The following is a 21,160-nucleotide window of genomic DNA, read 5'->3' as shown; positions in this document are numbered from 1 at the left end:
ACTGAATCCTTCTTAGTAGGCGTTAAAGGCAGCCCACTAACAAAGTCCGTAGTCACCCTCTCCCACTTCCACAACAGAATCTTAACTGGCTGGAGCAATTTGAAGGCAACTGATGCCCCGCCTTAACCTGTTGACAAGTCAGACACTTACTCACAAACTCAGTAACTTCCCGCTTAAGTCCTGGCCACCAATACAATTCTCGAAGGTTTCAGTACATCTTGTTTCAGCTAGGATGCATAGTGTAAGGACTACTATGTGCCTCCTGTAGTATAGTCCATCTTAAATCAGTATCTTTCGGCACACAGACTCTCCCACGGAAATAAAGTACCCTTCTCCATTTAGCCAAAAATCTGAAGTTTCCCCATTCTCTAACTGGCGGAAGTGCAAACTCAGTGACTCATCTTCTAACTGCTTACTTTTAATCTGTTCAACCCACCATAATTTAACTTGAAGTTCGGCTAGTAAACTACCATCGTTGAAAAACTTGAGACGAGCAAACATCGCCCTCAGATCAGTAATAGCCTTATGACTCAATGCATCGGCTACCACATTAGCCTTTCTAGGATGGTATTCAATCAAACAATCGTAATCCTTAAGCAACTTGACCCACCTATGTTTCCTAAGGTTTAACTCCTTCTGAGTAACAAAATACTTGAGGCTCTTATGATCCGTGTAGATAATACACTTCTCACCATATAAATAATGCCTCCAAATCTTCAGTGCAAATACCACCACAGCCAACTCCAAATCATGTGTCGGGTAGTTCGCTTCATGCGTCTTAAGCTGACGAGATGCATACGCCACTACCTTACCCTCTTGCATCAATACGCACCCCAAACCAACATGTGATGCATCACTGTAGAGAGTGAATTCCTTCCCAGATTCTGATTGTATCAAGACAAGGGCCTCAGTAAAAACTTTCTTAAGCTTCTCAAAACTTTTGTACTGCTTATCAGTCCAGTTAAATGGTACCCCTTTGCACAACAGCTTAGTTAAAGGTGCAGTAATCAACGAAAACCCCTTAACAAACTGTCTATAATACCCTGCCAAACCCAGAAAACTTCAAATTTCTAACACCGACTTAGGTTGCTTCCAATCTAGAACCGCTTCAATTTTCTGAGGATCAACCCTAATCCCCTCAGTAGACACCACATGTCCCAGAAAGGTTACCTTAAGCCAGAATTCACACTTGCTGAATTTAGCATACAATTGCTTTTCTCTCAAAATCTGCAGAACAACCAGAAGACGTGTGTCATGCTCCTCAGTCTTCGAATACACCAGAATGTCATCTATAAACACCACTACAAACTAATTTAAATAGGGCTGGAATACTCGGTTCATCAAATCGATAAAAGCTGCTGGTGCATTCGTCAGTCTAAACGGCATCATAAAAAACTCATAATGACCGTAACGAGTCCTAAATGTTGTCTTGTATACTTCAGTCTCCTTAACCCTCACTTGATGGTACCTGGATCGGAGATCAATCTTGAAGAAAATTGAAGCTCATCGGAACTGATCAAAAAGATCATCAATCCTCAGTAGGGGTACTTATTCTTAATAGTCAATTTATTCAGCTACCAATAGTCGATGCACATACGCATGGCTCCGTCCTTCTTTTTCACGAACAACACCAGTGCTCCCCACGGAGACACACTTAGGCGGATGAGTCCTCGATCTAGTAACTCCTGAATTTGAGCCTTAAGCTCTACGAGCTCCTTCGATGCCTTTCTATAAGAAGCAATAGACACTGGAGCTGCACCAGGCAAGAGCTCTATTCCAAACTCAACTTCGCGATTAGGAGGTAACCTCGGTAACTCATCGAGAAAAACTTCTGAAAACTCCTTAACTATTCTGATATCCTTAGCAGTCACACCCTCTGTTCTAGTAGTACTGCCATAGGCTAAAAATGCCTCGCACCTCTTACGTACCATCTTCTTAGCTTTTAGTATAGAAATCACATTTGTAAGATAATTCCGATGCTCCCCAATCATAACCACATCATCACCTTCTACAGTCTTCAAGACCACCCACTTACAGGCACAATCCAAATTCACCTGATGCTTTACCAGCCAGTCCATACCAAGTATCAGGTCAAATTCCCCAAAAGGAAGTTCCATTAGGTCAACTACAAAGATTTTCCCTTGAACCTCCAAAGGTACCCGCTTAAACAATTTATTTACTCTCACCGACTGTCCTAATGGACTTAACATGCTAACCTCTCTCATAGTGTTCTCACACATCACACCCAAGGTCTCAGATACAATGCATGCTATTTAAGAGTGCGTAGATCCAACATCAGTCAATGCAATGTAAGATACCTGACGAATGAAAAATGTACCCGTAATGACATCTGGGGCGTCTCCGTCCTCTCGACAACGTACAGCATAAACCAGTCCTGGCTGCCTCGCCTCAGTATGACTCACACATCTACCCGGTGTCCTCATCCACGACACGTACCATTTCCACCTCTAGCCGATCCCTAGCCTCTCGGTGGCTGCTGAAAACCTTTCTGCGGTTGAACAATACCCATACCAGTAGCTTGTATCTGAATATGCCTCCGCGGACAATCCCTGATATGGTGCTCCATAGATTTGCACCTAAAACATGCCCCTTTCTATACCAAGCACTCACCCTGATAGTGTTTCCCACAAACTGTACAAGGCTGCAACCCAAAAGTAGCAACAAGGGGCCCAACTCTGACTCGTCCATCAACTCTGGCCTTCTTCGTAGGTCTCATGGCTGAACTTGACGGCTCCCAAACCCTTTTATTTCTTCCCTTATCCTTCTCACGATTCTGGCACTCAATGCACTTTACATCTTTAGTAACCTCTGCCATTTCAACTAATATTGCAAAATCCCGCTCCCTCTGTGGAGCTATCAAAACTCACAAATTATCCTTGAGGCCGTCCTGGAAACGACCACAGCGCTCGTACTCGGTGCCCACCATGCCTTGCGCATAGTGGCTCAATCATAGAAATTGTGCCTCATACTCAGTTACAGTCTTATCCCCTTGAGTTAGATTTAGAAACTCCCTTCTGCGGGCATCCACATAACTAATGCCCACGTATTTCCCTTGAAAAGCATTCTTAAAGAACTCCCAAGTTAATTGATCGGGCTGAGTACCCTCTTTTACAGTAAGCCACCACTGATAGGCTTCATCTCTCAACAACGACACTGCTCCTTTTAGTTTCTACTCTGGGGGTGTAGTAGAGGTCATCCATGATCCTCTCAGTGGCTTCTATCCAATACTTCACCACATTAGGGGCAACTCCAACGATACCCCTAAAGATCACAGCCCTGTTAGACCTGAGTCATTTCGTTATTGACCCACGACCCACAGTACCAGTATTGGGCCCAGTGACCCTTTCAAAAATCAGCAGCATAGCTTGGGATGGTGCGTCATTCCTAGCCGCACAATCGTGTGACCTAGTTTTGGTCATAGGTGAATCTGGAGCCTCTCTTGCCCCAACATTAGGCATATGGCCCGAAGCCGAAGATCCAGCCCGAGCACCTCTACGGCCACCGCCGCGGCCCCTAGTACCCCTTCCACAAGTACCTCTAGTGCTCGTAGTTGATTCACGTATTATTTGTATTAATAGTTTTATGCATCAGTTTTATAGTTCTAGTGTTTATTAGCAAATGTTTTATGAAATACAATACCAACAATTTAGAGTTGTTCTTTTTCACAGATCACAATCTTACTATAGTTTCAGGTACCCTAATAGAGGTTTCAGTATAGTCTATTATCTATGATAGTCTCAGTAGTCCAGTTTAAACAATAGTTTTAGAGAACTTACAGAATCGGCGCTAGAGACTCAGTAGACCACGCTTTGAAAATAACACTTCAAAATATTTTCCACTATATGAAACATTTCTTTTGAAATTCATGTTGTTAGGAAAAACCCAAATCCTCTGAAACCACTAAATGTAACACCCCAAACCCGGCCTAGATGTTATGGCCGAATCTATGATGTCACATTGGAGTGGGCTTTGTAAAACATAGTTCTATTGAAAAGGGTCCATTTATGTTAAGCCTCGTTGAGGTCTCTACGAAAAATTATTTTATTTTAATTACTACCAAGTTACCGGTTCGTTTAGCAAAGCATGACTTACCGATACGTTACTACATTTTAAAATGTTGATCATTGCGGAAGCTTTTAAAACAAGTTGTGTACGATGGTAGTTGAAAATCATTTTTATTTTCAAATCCCGAGTACTACCGCTATCAAGTAAAAATCATTTTAAATAAATCCCAAGTAAAAACCAAACTTAAAACGGCCTTATTACATAAAATTTATCCCAAATAAAAACTACCACTATTAAAATCCAGTACGCAATACAACAGTGGTGTGGCCTTTCCCGAGTCCCTCGTAGCACCGACCCAGCTAAGGATTACCTACACATATAAACAGTAGAGTGAGTTTATGAAAACTCAGTGCGTAATACAACCTGGGCCTAAGCCCATATTAGTAACAGTATTAATGTGGGCTTTGGCCCACTTCAGTACAGTATCAAACATGCATATATAGATCCTACCCAACCATCCCCTACACTCTACTTCGTCCAGCCCTACACTCCACGTGGGGATTAAATTGACCTACCCATCCCTACACTCCAGTATAAAGTACCATTCCCGACACTGTCAGTATTTTTGGCAGAATTGCCAGTATTAAGCGTATAGCCTCTCATTACACTTCCTCCAATATCATAAATCCCACCCATGCAATGCAACATAATATGGATGTACATACAATAGTTATCGCATGCTTAAATGGTCATATATCATACAAGAATATAACAGTCATTTACCTCACAGGGGTATAACTGTGTTTTTAACAGATCGGAGTCTAAGTATATTTACTAACCCTACAGTAGGCTACAATCATTTCGAATGACCCGTACGACCTTATCAGTGTATTAATGACGAATGGGCCTAAGCCTATAATATGGCTCATATGGGCCCACACACTCGTGTGGCCCAATAAGCCTGAATAATGGCTGTGGCCATGCAACTACATAGTCGACCCGATTATCCCATACATCTGTACAATATGCCCGAGTGGGGCTCACGTGCCCGTGGGGCTCACAAGGCCCTTTTCGGTCCAACGTGGCCCAAAACGACCCATCCCCACGAGACCGCATGTGGTGGTGGTCTTCACTGTCACATGCTCACGTTTATGCACTTATGTAACGCCCAGAATTTGGGACTAAAAGTATTAGGCCTTGAGTATGGGTCCGTAGGGAGGTTGTATATAAGTAGTTAATTGTGCAAGGAAATGACACAACTATGTATCTGCTTCAGTGGTTAAGTGCTCTATGAAGTGTCTAAGAAATCTTGGGTTCAAACCTAGGCTTTAGCAAAAAAATTGGTTTTAAGTGAATAAAACCCTAAATGCTTGGATGATGGCCTTTTAAATTATTGTGTTAAGTAAATGACACAAGGAAGCATGTGGTCTAGTGGTTATGGCGTCATTAAGGTTGCAAGGGAGCCTGGGTTCGAGTCTTGGCTATTGCAAGTTATTTTCGTTTTTCTTTTAAAGGAACCTGGAGTTTGGTCTATAGATCTTATAATTAATTGAGGCTATTTTGTGACATAGAAAAAGCCTATGGTGGAGTGGCAAGGTGGCGTGTTGTGTAACTGTGAGGTCTGAGGTTCAAGTCCTGGGATGCACAATGGAGTATTTATTTTTCTATTTGAGCTGTGTAGGAGGTGGAGTTGGACTGGAACTCTGTGGTTGAGGTGGTGAGGGGGGAAGTGATTAAGACTCAATGCAGGACGTGCCAAAGTTGGTGATCGTGGACTTCGGTGTGTTCTCATATACAAGTGTCTATTCACGCCTTTAGGCCTCATGAGCATACAACCGCTCGTTGAGTAAATCGAGCCCACAAACCATGGGCGATAGACTATAGAGGCTGCTAGGAGCTTTCTCGTGTACTGGGCCTCGATGGGCCAAATGGGCCACGTGGGCCTACTTGTGTAAATCTAACTGATAGGTGGGAAATAGTTGGGCTTGTCATGCCATGTGCATGGCATAGGCCATTAAGGGCTTTGTTTGGCTGAAATCGGCCGGGAGGGCCTAACGGGCTCGTGGCCCCCACACAGATTAAATCCACGGTAAGTGATAAACTTTGGACTAGGCTATGTAGGTCACATAGTCGTAGCTAAAATTTGGGCTAAGTGGGCCACACGAGTGTATGGGCCCGCTTGGGCCGAATAATGGGTCTTAGGCCCATTCACACCGTTAGGTCTATTTAGGTTACTTAAGTTGCTCGAGGTGACTGTGGACCTTTCGAGAGGTCGATTATCTGTACCGAGACCCTAGAGGGTAAAATGACCAAAATACCTTTAAGGGGTAAAAATTACTATTCTACCCCTAATGGGTGGAAATGGCTGTTATACCTTAGAGGTAGGTTAATTAATGAGTGTATGATATATACATGACTATATCTAAGTATGAAACCTTGCATGCACGAAATATTATGACATGACATACTGCATTGGGGTTGGGATTCTGATTTGGAGGAATCACTGTTCTGTGGCTTTGCTACGTATTCTGATATTAGTGGCTACGCCATGTTTACCACTATTAGCAGCTTTGCTACATTACTATTAGTAGCTACGCTGCGATATTGGTGAGTTGGCTAGGTGGGCCGATTTAATCCTCACATGATGAGTTGGTTGGTACGGGTGGTGAGCAAGATGGATTGGGTTGGGTTGCATACTTGTATTGTGATTATACTATTTTTGGTATAGGCCCACACTGTTACTGCATAGACTTAGGCCCAGACTGTACTGTTAATGAATAGGGCTCAGACCCAGACCGTTACTGTATGCACTGTTACTGTTGACTGATAGGGGAATACATACTGAGTTTTCGTAAACTCACCATTCTTTTAACTGTGCAGATAATCCCCAGCCTTAGACGATTTGGAGCCGCGAGGCACTCAGTGGTAGCCACACATCCGCAGATTGGTTGTTAATAACTAAATTTATTTAAGCTTTTATATTTGGGTTTTAGTTATTTAATAAGGTCATTTGGGGGTTTTTAACTTTTAATGGCCTTTTGATTTCTTATATTAAACTGCTAGTCTAGGAAAACTCAAGTTTTCAAACTATTCACCGTTTTCTAAAGAACACAAGCTTTAAACAACAAAGTTTTCTAAAGAACTTCCACGATTTAAGTTGAATTAATATCCCAAAGGCAAATATTTTGAGCAAACATTTGTGATGAGATGATTTGCTAACCCCGTACAAAAGGTTTTACTTTTAGAAATAAATTTTTACCGACAACTCAATTTTTGAACGACGCTTTAATGCAACACACCAGATTCTGTTGTAGCATCTAGCCTGAGTTTGGGGTGTTACATTTAGTGGTATCAGAGCTAGGTTACAAAACTCTACTATGGAATGAGTTTTTTTGGATTTGAATGTTAAATGTTGTGGTTGGTAATGTGGCATAGTGAGTCTCTGGCACGAAATCGGTAAGTTTTTTTGACACTGATTATTGTTATGAACTAAAATGTATTACTGAAGACTGTCATAGGTAGTAGAATTACACTTAAACTCTGTAGTTAGAGTAGACTGAGATTATAAAAGACTGACAACTGTAGAAGATTTTGTTTTGTGAAAACAAACCCTATTTGCTAATGTTCATAACACATTGTTAATAATTATTGAAATTATAAACTGATTCATAAGACTTTAAAATAGACAATTTGCTATCGATATGAGCACAAAAGGTACTCACAGAAGGGGTACACGAGGCGTGGTAGAGGCCGAGGAAGTGCTAGAGCTGGGTCTTTAGCATCGGGCCACATGCCGGATAGGGAGGCACCAACCTCGCTAGTAACTGAGCCAGGGTCTCATGAACGAGCAACTGGGGATGATGCTTTATCTCAAGCAATGCTACGAGTTCTGGAAAGGGTTGTTGTAGCAAGTACTGGATCTATAGGCCGAGGATCAATTTTGAAGCGACTCCAATCTAATGGAGCAAAAATCTTCAGGGGTGTTTCGGATGTAGCCTCGAATGTTAGAATATTGGTTAGAGGCTGTCAAGCGAGCAATGGATGACCTTGACTGTACTTCAGAGCAAAAATTAAAAGGGGTAGTGTCTTTATTGCGCGATAAGGCCTACCAGTGATGGCTCACTATGAGAGAAGGTACACAAGATGAACGTTTGACATGAGATTTCTTTAAAGCAGACTTTTTAGGGAAGTATGTGGGCACAAGTTATGTAAACGCCTGAAGGAAAGAATTTTTGAATTTGACTCAGGGGAATAAAACCATAACGGAGTACGAGGCAGAGTTTCTACGGCAGGATAGTTGCAACTGAATATGAACATTGTGTGCGGTTTGTGGATGGCCTCCATGATGAGCTACGTGTGTTGATAGCCTTGCAGAGGGTGCGGGACTTTGCTACCCTTGTAGAAAAAGAAAAAATTATTGAGGAAGTGAAGCGCTCTGAGCGCCAGAACTGCGAGAAAGATAGGGGAAAAATAAAAGGGATTTTTGACCCTCGAGTTCTTTTGGAAGGCCTGTAAAGAGGGCCAGGTCTGATGGGCCAATCTGAGCTGTTCTTGGTATTGTTGCAAGACCACAACGTTGCGCCGATTGTGGGAGAGCTCACCAGGGTGAGTGTTGGAAACGAACTGGGGCATGCTTTAGATGTGAGTCTATGGATCATCAGGTTAAGAACTGTACTCAGGGGTTTATTCAGATGCAAGCCACAGGACAAGGTCGTGTTCAGCCTGTGAGAGGTGGTTAGTAGCCACCGAGAGGCCGAGGTTAGGCCAGAGGTGGAAACGGGTTTGGTCAAGGTCATGAAGCACCAGGCAGAGGTGCTAGAAACACTAAGGCAAGACAGCCAGCCTTGGTCTATGCTGCTCATCGTCGAGAGGATGGGGATGCCCCTGACATCATAACTGGTACGTTCCTAATTTATAATTTACCATACACTACTTTATTGATATTAGATCTACACACTCGTATGTTGCGTGCACTATGTCCGAGATGTTGGGTATTCAGTCTGAAAATACAATTAGTGAAATGACTATGTTGAGTCCACTGAGAGAATCAGTTGGGGTGAGTAAGTTTTTTAGAGATGTGCCCTTAGAAGTCCAAGGGGTGGTCTTTTCGGTAGATTTGATGGAACTATCATTTGGGGAATTTGATATTATATTGGGCATGGATTGGGTAGTGAAACACCGTGCGAAATTGGATTGTGTTGCTAAGTGTATGGTGTTGAAGTCTATGGAGGATGAGGAGGTGACGATGATAGGGGAGTGAAGAGATTATTTTTCTAATGTGATTTCTGCGTTAAAGGCTGAGAAGCTAGTTTGTAAAGGTTGCGAGGCATTCCTAGCATATGTTAGTACTTTTGATTCTAAAGGTCCTTCTGCGGGAGATGTCAGAATTGTCAAAGAGTTTTGGATGTATTTCCTGAAGAGCTTCCGGGATTGCCTTCAGATCGTGAGGTTGAATTTGGTATTGAACTCCTACTTGGAATAGCTCCGGTGTCCATTGCCCCTTATAGGATGGCACCGAAAGAGCTGGTGGAGCTAAAGGCTCAAATCTAATAGCTATTCGATCGAGGATTCATTCGACCTAGTGTGTCTCCGTAGGGAGCACCAGTGTTGTTTGTGAAGAAGAAGGATGGATCCATGCGCATGTGCATTGATTATCGTCAATTGAACAAGCTGACTATCAAGAATAAGTATCCTTTACCGAGGATAGATGATCCGTTTGACCAGCTGCAAGGAGCTACGATTTTCTCTAAGATAGATCTTCATTTTGGGTATCATCACTTAAAGGTTAAGGTGCCTGACATGTATAATACTGCGTTTAGAACTCGTTATGGTCATTACGAGTTCCTGGTGATGCCGTTTGGGTTGACGAATGCACTAGTAGCTTTCAAGGATCTAATGAACCGAGTATTCTAGCCTTATTTGGATTGATTCATAGTTGTGTTTATAGAGGACATCTTGGTGTATTCAAGAACTGAGGAGGAGCATGATGCACATCTTTGTATTGTTTTCCAAGTTCTGAAGGAAAAACAACTTTATGCAAAGTTTAGCAAGTGTGAATTCTGGTTGCAGGAAGTGACATTTCTGGGACATGTAGTGTCGGCAGAGGGAATTAGGGTGGATCCTCGGAAAATTGAAGCTGTAGTGGATTAGAAACCACAAAAAAAGATATCTTATATTTGAAGCTTTTGGGTATGGCTGGGTATTACAGACGTTTTGTTGAAAGATTTTCATTGATTCCTGCACCTCTGACTAAGTTACTGCGTAGAGGGGTACTGTTTAATTGGACTGATAAGTAGCAAGAGAGTTTTGAGAAATTGAAGGATGTTTTGACTAAGGCCCCTGTTTTGATACAGCCAGAGTCTGGGAAGGAATTTACTGTTTACAGTGATGCGTCACACATTGGCTTGGGTTGTGTGTTGATGCAAGAGGGTAAGGTGGTTGCTTATGCGTCTCATCAACTCAAGCCTCACGAGGCAAATTACCCCACTCATGACTTGGAATTAGCTACGGTGGTGGTTGATGAAGCACTGAGTCATAAGGTTGTATCTGATTTGAGAGCAATGTTTGCTCCTCTCAGCCTGTTCGATGATGGTAGCTTGTTAGCTGAACTGCTGGTGAGACCAACTTGGATTGATCAAGTTAAGGAGAAACAGTTACTTGATGAGTCGCTAGCTTCTCATTTTTGACAAGTTGAGGATGGTGAGACCACGGATTTGGGGCTAAATGAGAAAGGAGTATTATGATTTCGTGAAAGAGTATGTATACCGAGGGATTCTAATCTGAGGTAGTCTATACTGCAAGAGGCGCATAGCAGTCCATATGTTATGCATCCTGGCGGAAACAAGTTATATCGAGATCTTCGTGAGCGTACTAGTGGCCAGGGTTGAAACGCGAAGTTACTGATAGCAAGTTAGGGCTGAACATGAATTTCCTTTTAGGTTGCTACAACCAGTTAAAATTCCACTCTGGAAGTGGGAGAAAGTAACCATGGATTTTGTGAGTGGGCTACCCTTGACTCCGACTAAGAAGGATTCGATATGGGTGATTGTGGACTAATTGGCTAAATCTGCCCATTTTATACCGGTTCGAACAGATTATTCGTTACAGAAATTGGCCAAGTTGTATGTGGCTGAAATTGTGAGACAGCATGGTGTACCAGTTTTTATCATATCTGACAGAGATCCTAGATTCACATCTTGGTTCTGGAAAATGTTACACGAGGCTTTGGGTACAAGGCTAGATTTTAGTACTGCATTCCACCCTCAGACGGATGGCCAGTCAGGAAGGGTGATTTAGATACTGGAAGACATGTTAAGAGGTTGTGTAATTGATTTTAGAGGCAGCTAGGAGGATTATTTGTTGTTGGCAGAGTTTGCTTATAACAACAGCTACCAGTTCAGTATTCGAATGGCACCGTTAGAGGCGTTGCATGGTCGTAGGTGTCGTGCTCCTACCTGTTGGACTGAGCTGGGTGAGCGGCAAGTTCTGGGGCCAGAATTAATTTCTGATACAAAAGATAAGATGAAATTGATTCGAGACTAGTTAAAGGAAGCATCTGATAGGAAAAAATCTTATGCAAACTTGAAGCGTAAAGAGATTGAATACGCTATGGGGGATTATGTCTTTCTCAAGGTCTCACCATGGAAGAAAATTTTGAGGTTTGGATAGAAAGGCAAGTTTAGCCCTAGGTTTATTAGACCTTACCGAATACTTAGGCGAGTGGGACCAGTCGCGTATCAACTTGAGTTGCCTCTAGAGTTGGATAGGATTCATGATGTGTTTCATGTTTCAATGCTGAGGTGGTACCATTCTAATCCCTTGCACATTGTATCAGTTGAGGAAATCGAGGTTGGACCTAATTTGACATTGAGGAGGAACTGGTGCAGACATTGGATCGTAATGTTAAGGTATCAAGAAAGAAATCTGTTCCACTGGTCAAAGTGCTTTGGCGTAATCACAGTTCAGAGGAAGCCACGTGGGAGCCTAAGGAGGCGATGCGGCAGCAATACCCTCACTTATTCTGAATAGGTAAATTTCGAGGCCGAAATTTCTTAAAGGGGGTAGAGTTGTAATGCCCTGAATTTGGGCCTAGAAGTATTGGGCCTTGAGTATGCGTCCATAGGGAGGTTGTATATAAGTAGTTAATTGTACAAGGAAATGACACAACTGTGTATCTGCTTCAGTGGTTAAGTGCTCTATGAAGTGTCTAAGAAATCTTGGGTTCAAACCTGGGCTTTAGCAAAAAATTTGGTTTTAAGTGAATAAAACCTTGGATGCTTGGATGATGGCCTTTTAAATTATTGTGTTAAGTAAATGACACATGGAAGCATGTGGTCTAGTGGTTGTAGCGTCACTAAGGTTGCAAGGGAGCCTGGGTTCAAGTCTTGGCTCTTACAATTTATTTTGGTTTTCTTTTAAAGGAACCTGGACTTTGGCCTATAAACCTTATAATTAATTGAGGATATTTTGTGACACAAAAAGAGCCTGTGGTGGAGTGGCAAAGTAACGTGTTGTGTAATTGTGAGGTCTGAGGTTCAAGTCCTAGGATGCGCAATGGAATATTTATTTTTCTGTTTGAGCTGTGTAGGAGGTGGAGTTGGACTGGAATTTTGTGGTTGAAGTGGTCATAAAAAAAGAAAAATAAGGAATTTTCCTAATGGTTGAAAGTAATCCCACATGAAGAAGCTAACATGAGCATTGGTGAGAAGCTGTCTTTAAATAGAGCGAACCAGATGAGTTGGTGAGGGGGAAGTGATTAAGACTCAATCCAGATGTGCCAAAGTTGGTCATTGTGGACTTCGGCGTGTTCTCATGAACAGGTGTATATTCACGCCCTTCTTTGCCGGAAATCGGCAAAAGCCGAAAAGACAAAACTTTGGCATTTGAAGCCTTACGAGCGTGCGACCGATGTGGGGTAAACCGAGCCTACAAACCATGGGCGATAGACTGTAGAGGCCACCATGAGCATTCTCGTCTACTAGGCCTCGATGGGCCAAATGGGCCCAATGGGCCCAATGGGCCCCGTGGGCCTACTTGTGTAAATTTAACTGATAGGTGGGAAGTAGTTGGGCTTGTCATGTCATGTGCATGGCATAGGCCGTTAAGGGCTTCGTTGGGCCAAAATGGACCGAGAAGGCCCAACAGGCTCATAGGCCCCACATAAATTAAATCCACGGTAAGTGATAAACTTTGGACTGGGCTATGTACCTACATAGCCGTAGCTAAATTTGGGCTAAGTGGGCCACACGAGCGTGTGGGCCCACTTGGGTCGAATAATGGGTCTTAGGCCCATTTAAACCGTTAGGTCTACTTAGGTTACTTAAGTCGCTCGAGGCGACTGTGGACCCTCCAAGAGGTCGATTATCTGTACCGAGACCCTAGAGGGTAAAATGACCAAAATACCCCTGAGGGGTAAAAATTACTATTCTACCCCCTAATGGGTGGAAATGACTGTTATACCTTAGAGGTATGTTAATTGATGAGTGTATGATATATGCATGACCATATCTGATTATGAAACCTTGCATACACAAAATATTATGACATGACATACTACATTGGGGTTGGGATTCTGATTTGGAAGAAGTACTGTTCTGGTGGCTTTGCCATGTATTCTGATATTAGTGGCTACGCCACGTTTACTGCTATTAGCAGCTTTGCTGCGTTATTGGTGAGTTGGCTGGGTGGGTCAATTTAATTCCCATATGGTGAGTTGGTTGGTATGGTATGGGTGGTGAGCAGGATGGATTGGGTTGGGTTGCATACCTGTATTGTGATTATACTGTTTTGGGCATAGGCCCACACTGTTACTGCATAGGGTTTAGGCCTAGACTGTACTGTTAATGAATAGGGCTCAGGCCCAAACCATTACTGTATGCACTGTTAGTATTGATCGATAGGGGATTACACACTAAGTTTTCGTAAACTCACCCTTCTTTTAACTGTGCAGGTAATCCCCAGCCTTAGACAATTTAGAGCCGCGAGGGACTCAGTGGTGACCACACGTCTATAGATTGGTTGTTAATAACACAATTTATTTAAGCTTTCATATTTGGGTTTTAGTTATGTAATAAGGCCATTTGGGTTTTTTAACTTTTAATGGGCTTTTGATTTCTTATATTAAACTGCTAGTCTAGAAAAACTCGATTTTTTAAACTATTCACGATTTTCTAAAGAACACGACCTTTAAACAACAAAGTTTTCAAAAGAGCTTCCGTGATTTAAGTTGAATTAATATCCCAAAGGAAAATATTTTAAGCAAACGTACGTAACGAGATGATTTGCTAACCCCGTACAAAAGGTTTTACTTTTTAGAAATAAACTTTTACCGACAACTCGATTTTTGAACGACGCTTTGATGCAACACACCAGATTCAGCCGTAGCATCAGCCGAATTTAGGGTGTTACAGCTTAGATGACCACACGAATGTTCGTTCGCTCATGTAGCACCGTAGATAAAGGTATTTTAGCTTTTGTCGTACAATGGTTGCGACAGTGTGATTACACACCTTTTTACGATTTGGATTAATCCACGCTCCTAATGCTCCTATACCTGAAGAATAATCCATAGATCGATCACTCAGTTAACAAATCATGATTAAAAGAAAACTAATGGACTTCCAAAGATTATGATCTTCTTACCACCAGTCCTCCAAATTCGCCCCCTTGATCCTAGGGAAGGTACTAATCAACTCGGCCACTACCTACACAAAGAGCATCGTTTTCCAACATTAGATTTGTAATTAAAGCATATCAATCATCACCGCCGAATCAACTTACCACATCAACCAAGCAACGTATAACTATTGAAGTATCACACGCCGAAACCCGTAAAAAATTGTTCTGAACAGCACAAGAGACAATCGGTAAAAAGAAACAAGGTTAGAAGATGGTTAACAAAGTGAAACCATCTGAAAGGAAAAGAAATGGAATTGTGGCTTACCCAACAAGGTTCGACTAACACCAGAATATCCTAGTAGGAGACGAGAACCGCGCCTAACCCAACCAATTACACCACAATGACCAATCAAAAATAGAACAAAGATGTCAGATGATATTCGGTCAAGATACAAAAGCAAGAAGAGAAAGAATAGGGTGAACCAAAATACGGAAAGGGAAATACGAAGCAGAGAGACCCTACCAATATTCGGCCAAAGAAAACTATTGGGAAAAGGAGAATGAAATCAATGATAATAAGGTAAAGTTCGGCCAAAGGAGAAGTGATATTCAGCCTAACAATACAAGAGAGAAAAACTTGAGAATAAGCATAAAAGATGGAGTAGAAATCGATCCCCAAACCAACACTCAAGAGAAGAAACAAAAACCAAAAGAAATAAAAGTTACCGAAAAAGAGTAGAAAGAATACACTTCGGTACTAAGAGAAAAGAGCTGAAAAAAAAAACCCTTCCTTATCTCAAAGATGAGAATGCCAAAACCTGAAAGAATGGAAAATCAAGAGAAAAACACCCAAAGCACACGGCTACTACCAAAAGAGGAGCACAAATTCAGCACTAGCAACCCCAAAACTGAATTGCCATAATGAGAAACCCTATATTCGGCCAACTACCTCCTCACTCCCTATCTCTCCAAAATTCTCCTAAATTCTCTCCACACCTCACTCCACCTGATCAACATTCAAATCCCTCCATTATCTCCTAGATTCTCTCCCTCAACCACCAATTCAAACTCATTCAAACACCCCCAATTTTGGTCAACCTAAGACACTTCCATGGCACCTAGCAAAAATAACATCCTCGTGCGCAGCATGGCTCAAACTCAAGACCACAAGAACACACCACACGCCCTTTGCCACTTGACCAACACGCCATTCATGCCTTGTCACGCCCTCACTAACTTAAAAGTCCATCAGTAGAAAACAAAAGTTATTCAATAAAACCCAAAATTTTGCTAAAGCCCATGATTGAACCCAGTACTTCTCACACCTCTTAGAACCCCTTAACCAACAAAGCAAGAAAGCCACATACAATAGAATACACCAATTAAATTACTAAGAATTTAGGACGTTACACAAAGGGTTCAACGGGAAAAGACAAGTCGAGAAAAAATGTGTGAATGAGTTAAGTGACTCAAGTATGTATGAGATTCATACAAGTATTGATAAGAGAAGTATTTAATGAATTCACTTATGATATTGAATATGTATACATTGGGAAAGGTCTGTGAGCTTTTATGTGCTTATACATAGTTTGCCTATTGATGAAAATGATATTGAATCATGTCGTAATTTTATTTGTATATGGCTTACTAAGCTTTTAAAGCTTACTTTGTGTGTTCTTTCCCTGTTTTATAGATTATCAAAGCTAGCTCAGACATCGGGGATCATCAGGAATCGTCATCACACTATCGACTACTTGTTGGTACTTTTGGATGCTTTGTAAATATGGTATATGGCATGTATAGGCTAGTGTTAAGATGATATGTTTTGATTTGTGATTTTAGCCATGAGAGTTGGCTTGTAAATGAAGTACATGTTGGTGTGTATTTGGCAATATAAGTTGTCTTAATTCATAAGTTTGATAAGAAAATAAGATGCATATGATGCCTTATGTTTTGGCATATTTGATATGGTCCTTGTGGTAGTTATGAGTTGCTAAACTAGCTAGATGTTTATTGGTGTATTATTGCTTTGAAAATGGTATGTTATGGATTGATTTTGAGATGATGAAATGGTATGTTTTGTGGCATGAATTAGTTGATGATATGATGAGAATATGCATAAGTAAGTTAGGTGAAAAAAAATGTTGGTTATGACATATTGAGGTGGTATGTTTTTTTATTATGATTTTAAGGGTTGAATGAATGCTTTATAAATGGCATGAAATGTGTATGAAATAGCATGCTTTGTATGCCTTTGAATGGATTGAAATGGTATGTAAAGTTGTGGTTTATGTATGCTTGAGGAGGATGAGAAATGTGGCTTAAACCAAGCCTATTTTTGCCTCACACGGTTGAGCACATGGGCATGTGTCTTGACCATGTGCCTGTTGTAACTTGTTAAAACAAGTCAGAGAGTTGCACGGATTAAACGCACGGGTGGAACATGGGTGTGTGGTCATCTGTGTGACCCAAGTCAGTATACCCTCCAGTTTTCCCACGGCCATGGCACACGGGTGTATCTTCAACCGTGTGATGCAAGTCAATATGTATTCCTTGTTTTCACACAGCCTGTGACAAGGGCGTGTCTAGTGGCCGTGTGTGTAACACCCCTTAACCATGTTCGACGCTGGAACAGGGTACAAGGCATTACCGGACTTAAACATACACATTCATGCAAAAATCGCGCCATAAAAACTCTTTTAATTTAAAACCTTTCAAACACATGCATGTTGTCCCTTATTTGGGTCTACGACGCCCAAAACACTCATCGAAATTGATTCTGGACTAAACCGAGAACTTTGAAAAGTTTCAGGAAAACTTAGAAAGTTTTCCCATGAAAAAGGGTCACACGCCCGTGTGGACATAAGGGCACGCCCATGTGCCTTTGGCACTCCCGTGTCCTCAGGCCGTGTAACTCTCTATTTATGACATCAGGATGCACATAGAACCACATGGCCGGGCCACACACTCGTGTCTCCAGGCAGTGTCCCTCACACGGTTGAGACACACGACCATGTCTCAGCTCGTGTGGCCAACACTTAGGCTATTTTCCAAGCCTTCATGCTACCCATAATCTCTTACAACCTTATGCACATCAAAATCGCAAATCATGGCATCATTTTAGTGATTAAACACTCTTTATTAAGACATATCCTTAACATTAACATGTCATCATACAAGTAATGCATCTACTCATGTAATACCAAGTCTAGATTCCTTATTTCACATTCATAAGACTTGTCATTTTGATGACCACTTTTACCATTATACTATGATTACCAACTTATCCATCAAGCACTCATGTTCAATAATTATCACATTGTGTTTATAACGTGCAATTGCTACATGGCTATGACCACCTCAATTGGTCATAGAGCATACATCCAACACACATGTCATATTACTAACCATGCATGGCAAACAAATATAATCACATTATAAACATTAGACATAACATGAATAGCTAGGCTTACAAGCCATAATCAATATGAGCCACATCTCATGGCCATATACATATAACTCAATATAAGTCAACACATTTGGCCAAAGAAAAATAATACATGTCAATCAACTAGATCCCTATACATGCCACTCATTTGAAATTTCTAATATATGCTTCATTATTCCAATGGTAGCGACTTGATAGTGTGATGCTGCCTCCGACAATCTCCAACCCCGAGTTAACCTAAAAACACTAAAGGAAAGGAAAGGAAGGGAGTAAGTTTTATAGCTTACTAAGACCATATGAAAATAATAAACAATTTATCAACTTGCTTCTCATGGTAATACAACCCTATTTGCATTTTTACTCATGTTCCAGTCAAGATGTTTTCTCGAGTCATAGTCACTAAATTATTTATATCTAGAGCTATGGAACTCTAAATTAAGTTCTGATAATTTTCCCTAAAGCTAGACTTACATATCTTCGTACTATAAAATTTTCAAAATTTTTTGTTCAGCCAATTAGTATAGTTTATTCATTAAAGTTACCCTTTTTTGTTGTTTGATAGTTCTAACCTCTCTTCACTAAAAATTAATTATCTCATAATACAGGACTTGGATGTGTTCCCATTTATTTATCCTGAAAATAGACTCAGTAATAATTCTAATCATATAAATTATAACTCATAAATATTTTTGTACAATTTTCAATGATTTTCTAAATTCAGAGCAGGGGATTTCAAAGTCATTCTAACTTTGTCTCACAACAATTTAAATATTTCATAATATAAAACTCTTTTGCTTTCACCATTTCTTCTATGTGAAACAGACTTATTAGGCTTTAATTTCATATTTTATTCAGCCTCTAACTCAATTTACAAAATTTTTGGTGGATTTTCAAAGTCGGACTATGATTGCCGTCCAAATCTATTTTAGTGTAAATTAACGATACTAAGTTTATCACACCATATTAATTCATTTTCACCACATTGGTAAGGTTACATATTCATACATCATAAGTATAGACATATAATCAGAAGGTCATCACAAAATCATTCTCATAAGCATGAATTACCTATTTACATATTCACTAAATGTGCATCATAAACTGAAATCGTTTCTTATGAGCTTGGCATACATATCTATGTTACTCAACACGCTGATATTCATTCCTTACTAATCATATAATAGGAATTGAATTCACATCTCATTAATTTCATGTAAATACCTATACCACTCACAATATGGTCATATCATTTCTCATTTAGTTTAAACCGTAACTCTCACCGTTGAACCATTCGGGAAGCTATCGGATATTCACTAAGCATCAAATATAGGGTATAATGCCGATGCCATGTCCCAGACATGGTCTTACACTGGCTCATCCATCAAGTCGATTCCATATCCTAGACATGGTCTTACACAGACTATCGAAATCAAGGCTGACGCCATGTATCGTCGAAGCATTGATACGTGAAACACATTATGAATCTTTTCTAACTCAGATGGTAGCCTCAATCTATAAGCAACCGGCCCAACTCGTTCGATGATTTCATATGGTCCGATGAACCTCAGACTCAACTTGCCCTTTTTACTAAATCGAAACAGTTTCTTCCACGGAGATACTTCCAGAAACACTTTATCACCGATCTCAAATTCAATATCGTTTCGTTTCAAATCTGCATATGATTTTTGACGATCAGAGGTAGCTTTTAGACTATCCCAGATTACTTTCACTTTCTGTTATGTTTCTTGTATCAGATCAACACTGTAAATCCTATTCTCACTGAGCTCAGACTAGTATAACCGAGTTCTACACTTTCGACCATATAAGACTTTGTACGGTGCCATTTTGATGCTCGATTGAAAACTATTATTATAAGCGAATTCAATCAAAGGTAGATATTGTTCCCACGCACCTTCAAACTCGAGAATACAACATCTCAACATATCCTCAAGTTCTGAATAATCCATTCTGATTGACCATCTGTTTGCGGATGAAAAGCGGTGCTAAAATGCAATTTAGTACCCAGAGCATCTTGCAATTTCTTCCAGAATCAGGATGTAAATCTCGAGTCTCTATCAGACACTATTGACAATGGCACACCATGCAATCTCACAATATCAGAAATATACAACTCAACTAGCTTATCAAGCGAATAATCAAACTGAATTGGAATAAAATGAGCTGATTTCATCAAACAATCAACTACAACCCAAATTACGTCTTTCTTTTCGTAGACAGAGGCAAACCCAAAACAAAATGCATGGTCACTTGATCCCATTTCCATTCCAGAATCATAATCAGTTGTAATAACCCAGATGGCATCTGATGCTCAGCTTTAACTTGCTGATAGATTAAACATTTAGAAACAAAATCAGAGATATCTCTTTTCATTCTGGACCACCAATAATGCTTCTTCAGATCATTATACATTTTCGTACACCCCGGATGTACAGAAATCTACTACTGTGAGCTTCACTCAAAATCATTTGAATCAACTCTGGATTTCTTGGAGCACAAAGTCTATTTTTAAACCTCAGAGAGTCATCATCATCTATTCAGAATTCAGAATCAGAATCAGAATTACACTGAGTTCGTTTAGGAATAATCTCATTATCAATTTTTTCAGCTTCGATAATCTGTTGTAAAAACAAAGGTCTCACTTTTAATTTAGCTAAAACTGAACCATCATCAGACAGTACTAAATGAGCATTCATTGCAAAAAATGATTTCTGACTCAAAGCATTAGCAACAACTTTGCTGATGCTTTGATAATCAATCACAAGTTCGTAATCTTTTAACAGTTCTAACCATCTTCTCTGTCGCGGATTTAAGTCTTTTTCCGTCATTAAATATTTCAGACTTTTATGGTTAGAAAACACGTGACATTTTTCACCAAATAGATAGTGAGGCCAGATCTTCAAAGCAAACACAATGGCAGCTAACTCAAGGTCGTGTGTTGGATAGTTCTTCTCATGCGGTTTCAACTATCTCGAAGCATAAGCAATAACTTTTCCTTCTTGTATTAAAACACAGCCTAATCCATTCAACGAAGCATCGCTATAATCAACG

Source organism: Gossypium arboreum, chromosome 11 (genome assembly GCF_025698485.1).
Source record: "Gossypium arboreum isolate Shixiya-1 chromosome 11, ASM2569848v2, whole genome shotgun sequence".
NCBI lineage: Eukaryota > Viridiplantae > Streptophyta > Magnoliopsida > Malvales > Malvaceae > Gossypium > Gossypium arboreum.
Note: the sequence above shows the minus strand (reverse complement) of the source record.